The 12,827-nt window shown below is 62.7% G+C and overlaps 1 non-coding gene across 1 annotated transcript; it reads left to right on the top strand.

Moving 5' to 3' along the window:
* The first annotated feature begins 10,657 nt into the window (after positions 1–10,657).
* On the top strand, positions 10,658–12,472 carry LOC142792111 (small subunit ribosomal RNA). Its single transcript, XR_012890664.1, has one exon. It is a non-coding gene; the product is annotated as a small subunit ribosomal RNA (ribosomal RNA).
* Positions 12,473–12,827: the final 355 nt, after the last annotated feature.

Genomic DNA, 12,827 nt, shown 5'->3' with positions numbered 1-12,827 from the left:
CTCGCCCCGGCAGACGCGTTTTTTTTTCTTTCGCCCCGGCAGACGTGGTTCCCCCCCCCCCTTTTCGCTCGCCCCGGCTGACGAGGTTTTCGCGCCGCCCCGGCTGACGAGGTTTTCGCGCCGCCCCGGCTGACGCAGTTTTCGCGCCGCCCCGGCTGACGCGGTTTTCGCGCCGCCCCGGCTGACGCGGTTTTTGCGTCGCCCCGGCTGACACGGTTCGGACTTTGCACTTTTCGGCTGTGCCTGGCTGGCGGCCCACTCACTCGATCGCCATGTCTGTTTGCCACAGTTTTCCCGGTGGTGCCGCACCCGGGCTCGCCCCGGCTGACGCAGTTTTCGCGCCGCCCCGGCTGACGCGGTTTCGTGCCGCCCCGGCAGACGCGGTTTTCGCGCCGCCCCGGCTGACGCGGTTTCGTGCCGCCCCGGCAGACGCAGTTCGGACTTAGCACTTTTCGGCTGTGCCTGGCTGGCGGCCCACTCACTCAATCGCCATGTCTGTTTGCCACAGTTTTCCCGGTGGTGCCGCACCCGGGCTCGCCCCGGCTGACGCAGTTTTCGCGCCGCCCCGGCTGACGCGGTTTCGTGCCGCCCCGGCAGACGCGGTTTTCGCGCCGCCCCGGCTGACGCGGTTTCGTGCCGCCCCGGCAGACGCAGTTCGGACTTAGCACTTTTCGGCTGTGCCTGGCTGGCGGCCCACTCACTCGATCGCCATGTCTGTTTGCCACAGTTTTCCCGGTGGTGCCGCACCCGGGCTCGCCCCGGCAGACGCGTTTTTTTTTTCTTTCGCCCCGGCTGACGCAGTTTTCGCGCCGCCCCGGCTGACGCGGTTTCGTGCCGCCCCGGCAGACGCGGTTTTTTGCGCCGCCCCGGCTGACGCGGTTTTTGCCGCCCCGGCTGACGCAGTTCGGACTTAGCACTTTTCGGCTGTGCCTGGCTGGCGGCCCACTCACTCGATCGCCATGTCTGTTTGCCACAGTTTTCCCGGTGGTGCCGCACCCGGGCTCGCCCCGGCTGACGCAGTTTTCGCGCCGCCCCGGCTGACGCGGTTTCGTGCCGCCCCGGCAGACGCGGTTTTCGCGCCGCCCCGGCTGACGCAGTTCGGACTTAGCACTTTTTGGGCTGAGCCTGGCTGGCGGCCCACTCACTCGATCGCCATGTCTGTTTGCCACAGTCTTCCCGGTGGTGCCGCACCCGGGCTCGCCCCGGCAGACGCGTTTTTTTTTCTTTCGCCCCGGCAGACGTGGTTCCCCCCCCCCCCTTTTCGCTCGCCCCGGCTGACGAGGTTTTCGCGCCGCCCCGGCTGACGCAGTTTTCGCGCCGCCCCGGCTGACGCGGTTTCGTGCCGCCCCGGCTGACGCGGTTTTCGCGCCGCCCCGGCTGACGCGGTTTTTGCGTCGCCCCGGCTGACACGGTTCGGACTTTGCACTTTTCGGCTGTGCCTGGCTGGCGGCCCACTCACTCGATCGCCATGTCTGTTTGCCACAGTTTTCCCGGTGGTGCCGCACCCGGGCTCGCCCCGGCTGACGCAGTTTTCGCGCCGCCCCGGCTGACGCGGTTTCGTGCCGCCCCGGCAGACGCGGTTTTCGCGCCGCCCCGGCTGACGCGGTTTCGTGCCGCCCCGGCAGACGCAGTTCGGACTTAGCACTTTTCGGCTGTGCCTGGCTGGCGGCCCACTCACTCAATCGCCATGTCTGTTTGCCACAGTTTTCCCGGTGGTGCCGCACCCGGGCTCGCCCCGGCTGACGCAGTTTTCGCGCCGCCCCGGCTGACGCGGTTTCGTGCCGCCCCGGCAGACGCGGTTTTCGCGCCGCCCCGGCTGACGCGGTTTCGTGCCGCCCCGGCAGACGCAGTTCGGACTTAGCACTTTTCGGCTGTGCCTGGCTGGCGGCCCACTCACTCGATCGCCATGTCTGTTTGCCACAGTTTTCCCGGTGGTGCCGCACCCGGGCTCGCCCCGGCAGACGCGTTTTTTTTTTCTTTCGCCCCGGCTGACGCAGTTTTCGCGCCGCCCCGGCTGACGCGGTTTCGTGCCGCCCCGGCAGACGCGGTTTTTTGCGCCGCCCCGGCTGACGCGGTTTTTGCCGCCCCGGCTGACGCAGTTCGGACTTAGCACTTTTCGGCTGTGCCTGGCTGGCGGCCCACTCACTCGATCGCCATGTCTGTTTGCCACAGTTTTCCCGGTGGTGCCGCACCCGGGCTCGCCCCGGCTGACGCAGTTTTCGCGCCGCCCCGGCTGACGCGGTTTCGTGCCGCCCCGGCAGACGCGGTTTTCGCGCCGCCCCGGCTGACGCAGTTCGGACTTAGCACTTTTTGGGCTGAGCCTGGCTGGCGGCCCACTCACTCGATCGCCATGTCTGTTTGCCACAGTCTTCCCGGTGGTGCCGCACCCGGGCTCGCCCCGGCAGACGCGTTTTTTTTTCTTTCGCCCCGGCAGACGTGGTTCCCCCCCCCCCTTTTCGCTCGCCCCGGCTGACGAGGTTTTCGCGCCGCCCCGGCTGACGCAGTTTTCGCGCCGCCCCGGCTGACGCGGTTTCGTGCCGCCCCGGCTGACGCGGTTTTCGCGCCGCCCCGGCTGACGCGGTTTTTGCGTCGCCCCGGCTGACACGGTTCGGACTTTGCACTTTTCGGCTGTGCCTGGCTGGCGGCCCACTCACTCGATCGCCATGTCTGTTTGCCACAGTTTTCCCGGTGGTGCCGCACCCGGGCTTGCCCCGGCAGACGCGTTTTTTTTTTTTCTTTCGCCCCGGCTGACGCAGTTTTCGCCCCGCCCCGGCTGACGCGGTTTCGTGCCGCCCCGGCAGACGCGGTTTTTTGCGCCGCCCCGGCTGACGCGGTTTTTGCCGCCCCGGCTGACGCAGTTCGGACTTTGCACTTTTTGGCTGAGCCTGGCTGGCGGCCCACTCACTCGATCGCCATGTCTGTTTGCCACAGTTTTCCCGGTGGTGCCGCACCCGGGCTCGCCCCGGCAGACGCGTTTTTTTTTCTTTCGCCCCGGCAGACGTGGTTCCCCCCCCCCCTTTTCGCTCGCCCCGGCTGACGAGGTTTTCGCGCCGCCCCGGCTGACGAGGTTTTCGCGCCGCCCCGGCTGACGCAGTTTTCGCGCCGCCCCGGCTGACGCGGTTTTCGCGCCGCCCCGGCTGACGCGGTTTTTGCGTCGCCCCGGCTGACACGGTTCGGACTTTGCACTTTTCGGCTGTGCCTGGCTGGCGGCCCACTCACTCGATCGCCATGTCTGTTTGCCACAGTTTTCCCGGTGGTGCCGCACCCGGGCTCGCCCCGGCTGACGCAGTTTTCGCGCCGCCCCGGCTGACGCGGTTTCGTGCCGCCCCGGCAGACGCGGTTTTCGCGCCGCCCCGGCTGACGCGGTTTCGTGCCGCCCCGGCAGACGCAGTTCGGACTTAGCACTTTTCGGCTGTGCCTGGCTGGCGGCCCACTCACTCAATCGCCATGTCTGTTTGCCACAGTTTTCCCGGTGGTGCCGCACCCGGGCTCGCCCCGGCTGACGCAGTTTTCGCGCCGCCCCGGCTGACGCGGTTTCGTGCCGCCCCGGCAGACGCGGTTTTCGCGCCGCCCCGGCTGACGCGGTTTCGTGCCGCCCCGGCAGACGCAGTTCGGACTTAGCACTTTTCGGCTGTGCCTGGCTGGCGGCCCACTCACTCGATCGCCATGTCTGTTTGCCACAGTTTTCCCGGTGGTGCCGCACCCGGGCTCGCCCCGGCAGACGCGTTTTTTTTTTCTTTCGCCCCGGCTGACGCAGTTTTCGCGCCGCCCCGGCTGACGCGGTTTCGTGCCGCCCCGGCAGACGCGGTTTTTTGCGCCGCCCCGGCTGACGCGGTTTTTGCCGCCCCGGCTGACGCAGTTCGGACTTAGCACTTTTCGGCTGTGCCTGGCTGGCGGCCCACTCACTCGATCGCCATGTCTGTTTGCCACAGTTTTCCCGGTGGTGCCGCACCCGGGCTCGCCCCGGCTGACGCAGTTTTCGCGCCGCCCCGGCTGACGCGGTTTCGTGCCGCCCCGGCAGACGCGGTTTTCGCGCCGCCCCGGCTGACGCAGTTCGGACTTAGCACTTTTTGGGCTGAGCCTGGCTGGCGGCCCACTCACTCGATCGCCATGTCTGTTTGCCACAGTCTTCCCGGTGGTGCCGCACCCGGGCTCGCCCCGGCAGACGCGTTTTTTTTTCTTTCGCCCCGGCAGACGTGGTTCCCCCCCCCCCTTTTCGCTCGCCCCGGCTGACGAGGTTTTCGCGCCGCCCCGGCTGACGCAGTTTTCGCGCCGCCCCGGCTGACGCGGTTTCGTGCCGCCCCGGCTGACGCGGTTTTCGCGCCGCCCCGGCTGACGCGGTTTTTGCGTCGCCCCGGCTGACACGGTTCGGACTTTGCACTTTTCGGCTGTGCCTGGCTGGCGGCCCACTCACTCGATCGCCATGTCTGTTTGCCACAGTTTTCCCGGTGGTGCCGCACCCGGGCTCGCCCCGGCTGACGCAGTTTTCGCGCCGCCCCGGCTGACGCGGTTTCGTGCCGCCCCGGCAGACGCGGTTTTCGCGCCGCCCCGGCTGACGCGGTTTCGTGCCGCCCCGGCAGACGCAGTTCGGACTTAGCACTTTTCGGCTGTGCCTGGCTGGCGGCCCACTCACTCAATCGCCATGTCTGTTTGCCACAGTTTTCCCGGTGGTGCCGCACCCGGGCTCGCCCCGGCTGACGCAGTTTTCGCGCCGCCCCGGCTGACGCGGTTTCGTGCCGCCCCGGCAGACGCGGTTTTCGCGCCGCCCCGGCTGACGCGGTTTCGTGCCGCCCCGGCAGACGCAGTTCGGACTTAGCACTTTTCGGCTGTGCCTGGCTGGCGGCCCACTCACTCGATCGCCATGTCTGTTTGCCACAGTTTTCCCGGTGGTGCCGCACCCGGGCTCGCCCCGGCAGACGCGTTTTTTTTTTTCTTTCGCCCCGGCTGACGCAGTTTTCGCGCCGCCCCGGCTGACGCGGTTTCGTGCCGCCCCGGCAGACGCGGTTTTTTGCGCCGCCCCGGCTGACGCGGTTTTTGCCGCCCCGGCTGACGCAGTTCGGACTTAGCACTTTTCGGCTGTGCCTGGCTGGCGGCCCACTCACTCGATCGCCATGTCTGTTTGCCACAGTTTTCCCGGTGGTGCCGCACCCGGGCTCGCCCCGGCTGACGCAGTTTTCGCGCCGCCCCGGCTGACGCGGTTTCGTGCCGCCCCGGCAGACGCGGTTTTCGCGCCGCCCCGGCTGACGCAGTTCGGACTTAGCACTTTTTGGGCTGAGCCTGGCTGGCGGCCCACTCACTCGATCGCCATGTCTGTTTGCCACAGTCTTCCCGGTGGTGCCGCACCCGGGCTCGCCCCGGCAGACGCGTTTTTTTTTCTTTCGCCCCGGCAGACGTGGTTCCCCCCCCCCCCCTTTTCGCTCGCCCCGGCTGACGAGGTTTTCGCGCCGCCCCGGCTGACGCAGTTTTCGCGCCGCCCCGGCTGACGCGGTTTCGTGCCGCCCCGGCTGACGCGGTTTTCGCGCCGCCCCGGCTGACGCGGTTTTTGCGTCGCCCCGGCTGACACGGTTCGGACTTTGCACTTTTCGGCTGTGCCTGGCTGGCGGCCCACTCACTCGATCGCCATGTCTGTTTGCCACAGTTTTCCCGGTGGTGCCGCACCCGGGCTTGCCCCGGCAGACGCGTTTTTTTTTTTCTTTCGCCCCGGCTGACGCAGTTTTCGCCCCGCCCCGGCTGACGCGGTTTCGTGCCGCCCCGGCAGACGCGGTTTTTTGCGCCGCCCCGGCTGACGCGGTTTTTGCCGCCCCGGCTGACGCAGTTCGGACTTTGCACTTTTTGGCTGAGCCTGGCTGGCGGCCCACTCACTCGATCGCCATGTCTGTTTGCCACAGTTTTCCCGGTGGTGCCGCACCCGGGCTCGCCCCGGCAGACGCGTTTTTTTTTCCTTCGCCCCGGCAGACGTGGTTCCCCCCCCCCCCTCCGTCTTTCTTTTTGTTTTTTTTTTCGCCGCGGCTGAAGTGGATTTTTCGGTGCCTCGACGCCCCGGTAGTCGCGGTTTTTCCGTTTCCGCACGGCCCCGGCTGACGCTGCTCGGTCACAGTCGCCTTTTGTGAGGATTGCAGACTTCTTGAGCGCGGGTGTTTTTTTTTGTTGTTGTTGTTGTTTTATTACGCATTCGCTCCAGCAGACGCTGTTTAGACTTTTTGTTTCCTCTTTTATCCTGCGACGAGGTGACGAGGTTTATTCGGTGCCCCGCCGCCCCGGCTGAAGTGATTTTTCCTGTCCCGTGCCGCCCCGGCTGACGCGGTTGGGACTTCACGTTTGTTCGGCCGCCACGGGTTTTGGCGCACTCGCTCGGTTGCTTGTTGTTGCCACTTGTTGCGAACCCAGGTTTCTTGAGCGAGCGCGGGCGTTTTTTCTTCCTTTCTTTCTTTGTTCTATGTGTTAGCGAATCGGCCTTTAATATCACACGAGGACTCACAACCAACAATTTTCAGTTTGAAGTGTAAAAAATCTGCAGGTGTTGACGTAACTGACTTGCCCCGTACCCTTGAGTACATCCATGAAGTTCTCGTAGTACTACTAAATCGCATTATTCCAAGTGGAGAAATTCCCATAAACTTGCAAACCTCTACACGAAAATCGGTGCGCGTGATAAAGTTGAAAATTATCGTCCGATATCAAATGTGCCTTCTATAACACAAATTCTAGGAAAAAAAAAAAAACACTTGTTCGCCGTTTTCTGCGCCGTGACTGGCAGCACTCCGGCGAAGCGAAACGGGGTCGATTCGAGCACGATATCGGCGTCTTTCGACGTGCTCGCCGGCGACCGTCGCACGAGTACGTCGCACGAGCGCGTCTGCCGGGGCGCCGTTTGCGAAGCCGACGCAAAAGTGGGAACCGCCGCTCGGATGATCGCCGCTTTCGGCAGAGTGAGTGTTGGCACTCCGGGGAAGCGAAACAGCGTGAATGCGCCCACGAAATCGGCGTATTTTGAAGTGCCCGCCGGCGACCGTCGCACGAGTACGGTAAACCGCGTCAGCCGGGGCGTAGTTCGGGACGCCGACGAAAAAGTGGGAAGCGCAACTCGGATCTTCGCCGTTTTTGCAGGAGTGAGTGGCGGCCCTCCTGCGAGACCAAGAAGCATCGATTCGTGCACGAATTCGGCGCCTTTCGACGTGATCGCCGGCGACCGTCGCTCGAGTAGGGCAAACCGCGTCTGCCGGGGCGGGCTTCGGGACGCCGATGCGAAAGTGGGAAACGCTGCTCGGATGTTCGCCGTTTTTGGCCGAGTGAGTGCTGGCACTCGGGCGAAGCCAAACGGGGCCGATTACGGCACGATATCGGCGTCTTTCGACGTGCCCGGCGGCGACCGTCGCACGAGTACGGTAAACCGCGTCAGCCCGGGCGGAGTTCGGGACGCCGATGCGAAAGTGGAGAACGCCGCTCGGATCTTCGCCGTTTTTGGAGGAGTGAGTGGCGGCACTCCGGAGAAGCCAAGGAGCGCCAATTAGCGCACGATATCGGCGTCTTTCGACGCGCTCGCCGGCGACCGTCGCACGAGTAGGGCAAACCGCGTCTGCCGGGGCGGGGTTTACGACGCCGACGCAAAAGTGGGAACCGCCGCTCGGATGTTGGCCGTTTTTGGCAGAGTGAGTGCTGGCACACCGGCGACGCGAAAGAGCGCGAAAGCGCCCACGAAAGTGGCGTATTTGGACGTGCTTGACGGCGACCGCTGCAGGAGTACGAAAAACCACGTCAGCCGGGGCGAGCGACCCACGGCGGTCTGGGTGCTTATCGCTGCTATTATAGGGGCACCCCGGCAGACGCAGAAAAAAAAAATTTTTTTTCGACCTTCTTTTTTGCTGGTCGAGCTCGGGTAACCCAGGTCGCAATGGGAGCCGCGCACGAAAGCGGCGTCGCGAGACGCGTTCGCGGTCGCTAGTCGCACGAGCTCGGCAACCGCGTCAGCCGGCGCGGAGTTCGGGATGCCGACGGCTAAGTGGGTACCGCTGCTCGGATGTTCGCCGTTTTTGGCCGAGTGAGTGCTGGCACTCCGGCGAAGCGAAACGGGGCCGATTCGGGCACGATATCGGCGTATTTCGACGTGCTCGCCGGCGACCGTCGCACGAGTACGGCAAAGCGCGTCTGCCGGGGCGAGGTTTGCGATGCCGACGAAAAAGTGGGAAGCGCCGCTCGGATCTTCGCCGTTTTTGCAGGAGTGAGTGGCGGCCCTCCTGCGAGACCAAGAAGCATCGACTCGCGCACGATATCGGTGTCTTTCGACGTGCCCGCCGGCCACCGCCGCACGAGTACGGCAAACCGCGTATGCCGGGGCGGGGTTGGCGACGCCGACGCAAAAGTGGGAACCGCCACTAGGATGTTCGCCGTTTTTGGCAGAGTGAGTGCTGGCACTCCGGCGAAGCGAAAGAGCGCGAATGCGCCCACGAAAGTGGCGTGTTTGGACGTGCTTGACGACGACCACCGCAGGAAAACGAAAAACCACGTCAGCCGGGGCGAGCGACCCATGGCGGTCTGGGTGCTTATCGCTGCTATTATAGGGGCACCCCGGCAGACGCAAAAAAAAAAAAATTTTTTTCGACATTCTTTTTTGCTCGTCGACCTCGGGTGACCCAGGTCGCAGTGGGAGCCGCGCACGAAAGCGGCGTCGCGAGACGGCTTCGCGGTCGCTAGTCGCACGAGCTCGGCAACCGCGTCTGCCGGGGCGGAGTTCGGGACGCCGACGGCTAAGTGGGAACCGCCGCTCGGATGTTCGCCGTTTGTGGCCGAGTGAGTGCTGGCACTCCGGCGAAGCCAAACGGGGCCGATTCCGGCACGATATCGGCGTCTTTCTACGTGCTCGCCGGCGACCGTCGCACGAGTACGGCAAAGTGCGTCTGCCGGGGCGGGGTTTGCGACGCGTACGCAATAGTGAGAACCGTCGCTCGGATGTTCGTCGTCTTTCGCCGAGCCAGTGCTGGCACTCCGGCGAAGCCGAACGGAGCCGATTCGGGCACGATATCGGCGTCTTTCCACGTGCTCGCCGGCGACCGTCGCACGAGTACGGTAAACCGCGTCAGCCGGGGCGGAGTTCGGGACGCCGATGCGAAAGTGGGAAGCGCCGCTCGGATCTTCGCCGTTTTTGGAGGAGTCAGTGGCGGCACTCCGGTGAAGCCAAGGTGCGCCAATTCGCGCACGATATCGGCGTCTTTCGACGTGCCCGCCGGCCACCGTCGCACGAGTACGGCAAACCTCGTCTGCCGGGGCGGGGTTTGCGACGCCGACGCAAAAGTGGGAACCGCCGCTCGGATGTTCGCCGTTTTTGGCAGAGTGAGTGCTGGCACTCCGGCGAAGCGAAAGAGCGTGAATGCGCCCACGAAAGTAGCGTATTTGGACGTGCTTGACGGCGACCGCCACAGGAGTACGAAAAACCACGTCAGCCGGGGCGAGCGACCCACGGCGGTCTGGGTGCTTATCGCTGCTATTATAGGGGCACCCCGGCAGACGCAGAAAGAAAAAAAAAAATGGGGACATGGCGTGCGTCACCGTGCGGCTTCGCAGCGTTGCCGAAGTCGCCGAGCCCTTCGACTGAGCCGAACGGCGGACAGGGAACGTTGGTCGGCCGTTCTAACCTGTCGGTGCCACGCCGAGACGTCGTTAAGGAAAACCGCGTCGTGGGCCTCTACGACGCCGTCGAGTCGTTGTACGTTTGGTGTCCAGCGTGTCGGCGGCGAGTAGCGGACACGTCGTTCACGACTTCGGTCTTTCGCAGTCGACGCGAACTTGCGGAGAGTCGTGGTGCCTCACGTTTTCGGCAGAAACCGCGGCGGAATTTTCCCGTGCGTGCGCGCACGACCTCGGTGCTGTGCCGTCAGCGTAGTGTTGCACAAACTCGTGGCCTACCCAAGGTGCGGTACGTTTGCGGCCGTATCCTCGGTGGGAATTTCGTGAGTAGGGTCGCAAATTCTACGACCTCGGCGGGTTTGAGAGTGACGTAGACTTGTGGCACGCTCAACGTGCCACACGTTTCGGGGCACACCCGCGGTGAAATTTTCTCGAGTACGCTCGTATTAGTGCCCAAGGAGGTCTGGGTACTTATCGCTGCTATTATGTGGGGGTTCTCGTGAGCGGCGTACGCGAAAGCGACCGGGTGTCTGATATGCGGCGGGCTTCGGCCTCGTCAAGCGTGTCCTCGGGTCTGCTCCAGGGGAATCCACGGCAGTCGTCTGCAGCCTCATCCGCTTGATGCGTTAGGGGCTGGTTGTCGGACGGTGCCGTTTTACCACGATATCGAGGTGTGTTCCGTGTCGTCCTCGGGCGATTCAGATGCGAAAGCGCCGAAGACGCGGGCGTGACCCGTCGTCTGGCGGCTTTGCAGTCTCGGCTCCGTTGCTAGTTCCGGCCGGTCCACCGACAGTGCAGCGGGCTTGGGCAACCCGCACGGCGCGACCGAGTCGATGCAACGAAAAAGAGCGAGCATGAACGTGCTTCTTGCCGCACGGCTCCCACTCGTCTTTCGGGAAGGTTGTGCCGTAGCGAGCTCGAACGCCGTCATCTCGGAGTGCAAAATAAGCGTGTTGGGGCGCCTGAAGGTGGCCTCCGCCGCACACAGACTGCGTCCGGCCCGCCGAAGGCGAGGACGGACGCGCAGTCGAACGATTACCTGGTTGATCCTGCCAGTAATCATATGCTTGTCTCAAAGATTAAGCCATGCATGTCTAAGTACATGCCGAAATAAGGCGAAACCGCGAATGGCTCATTAAATCAGTTATGGTTCCTTAGATCGTTTCTTCCTACTTGGATAACTGTGGCAATTCTAGAGCTAATACATGCAGTGAGCCTGGAGCCCTTTGGGTAACGGGTGCTTTTATTAGACCAAGATCGATCGGGTTTCGGCCCGTATTGTGTGGTGACTCTGGATAACTTTGTGCTGATCGCATGGCCACGAGCCGGCGACGTTTCTTTCAAGTGTCTGCCTTATCAACTTTCGATGGTAGGTTACTTGCTTACCATGGTTGTTACGGGTAACGGAGAATCAGGGTTCGATTCCGGAGAGGGAGCCTGAGAAACGGCTACCACATCCAAGGAAGGCAGCAGGCGCGCAAATTACCCACTCCCGGCACGGGGAGGTAGTGACGAAAAATAACAATACGGGACTCTTTTGAGGCCCCGTAATTGAAATGAGTACACTCTAAATCCTTTAACGAGGATCAATTGGAGGGCAAGTCTGGTGCCAGCAGCCGCGGTAATTCCAGCTCCAATAGCGTATACTAAAGCTGCTGCGGTTAAAAAGCTCGTAGTTGGATCTCAGTTCCAGACGAGTAGTGCATCTACCCGATGCGACGGCTCGGACTGAACATCATGCCGGTTCTTTCTTGGTGCACTTCATTGTGTGCCTCGAGATGGCCGGTGCTTTTACTTTGAAAAAATTAGAGTGCTCAACGCAGGCGAGTCGCCTGAATAAACTTGCATGGAATAATAGAACAAGACCTCGTTTCTGTTCTGTTGGTTTTTGGAATACGAGGTAATGATTAAGAGGGACGGACGGGGGCATTCGTATTGCGGCGCTAGAGGTGAAATTCTTGGACCGTCGCAAGACGAACTACTGCGAAAGCATTTGCCAAGAATGTTTTCATTGATCAAGAACGAAAGTCAGAGGTTCGAAGGCGATCAGATACCGCCCTAGTTCTGACCATAAACGATGCCAACCAGCGATCCGCCTGAGTTACTCAAATGACTCGGCGGGCAGCTTCCGGGAAACCAAAGTATTTGGGTTCCGGGGGAAGTATGGTTGCAAAGCTGAAACTTAAAGGAATTGACGGAAGGGCACCACCAGGAGTGGAGCCTGCGGCTTAATTTGACTCAACACGGGAAAACTTACCCGGCCCGGACACTGGGAGGATTGACAGATTGAGAGCTCTTTCTTGATTCGGTGGATGGTGGTGCATGGCCGTTCTTAGTTGGTGGAGCGATTTGTCTGGTTAATTCCGATAACGAACGAGACTCTAGCCTATTAAATAGGTGCGGGGTTCCCAGCACCTTACAACCTTCTTAGAGGGACAAGCGGCTCCTAGCCGCACGAAACAGAGCAATAACAGGTCTGTGATGCCCTTAGATGTCCGGGGCCGCACGCGCGCTACACTGAAGGAAGCAGCGTGTCTTTATCCCTGTCTGAAAAGACTGGGTAACCCGTGGAACTTCTTTCGTGATTGGGATAGGGGCTTGCAATTGTTCCCCTTGAACGAGGAATTCCCAGTAAGCGCGAGTCATAAGCTCGCGTTGATTACGTCCCTGCCCTTTGTACACACCGCCCGTCGCTACTACCGATTGAATGATTTAGTGAGGTCTTCGGACCGATGTCCGGCGCGGCCTTTCGGTTGCGCCGGTCTGTTGGAAAGATGACCAAACTTGATCATTTAGAGGAAGTAAAAGTCGTAACAAGGTTTCCGTAGGTGAACCTGCGGAAGGATCATTAACGGATTGTGAAGGGTGAGCGCCTCAGCTGCGTCTGCGCCCGACACTTTCTGCCGCTGACCCCGTTTGGACGCGGGGTCGGCTTTTCCCCATGGGGCTGCCTGAATGTGGAGCGGCACCCCGTGACAAATTGTTGCGCCCAGCGGACGCCAACACCGCGACCTTGGACGGTCGGCCAGGTGGCGGACGCGGGTACAAACGGCGCAACGCACTCATAGGTCGGCTTTCGACCCGCCACAGCACCGTGGCTCGAAGCGCTCGAAATGCGCGACCCGACCGCTGCGGGACCGCCTAGTACTGTAAACAGGAGCGGCGGAGCGCGAACGGCGAGTCGTGGTTACGTCGGTAGAAGGCGA

The sequence above is a fragment of the Rhipicephalus microplus genome, unplaced genomic scaffold (genome assembly GCF_043290135.1).
Source record: "Rhipicephalus microplus isolate Deutch F79 unplaced genomic scaffold, USDA_Rmic scaffold_204, whole genome shotgun sequence".
Classification (NCBI taxonomy): domain Eukaryota; kingdom Metazoa; phylum Arthropoda; class Arachnida; order Ixodida; family Ixodidae; genus Rhipicephalus; species Rhipicephalus microplus.
This window is presented reverse-complemented; position numbering and strand designations above follow the sequence as displayed.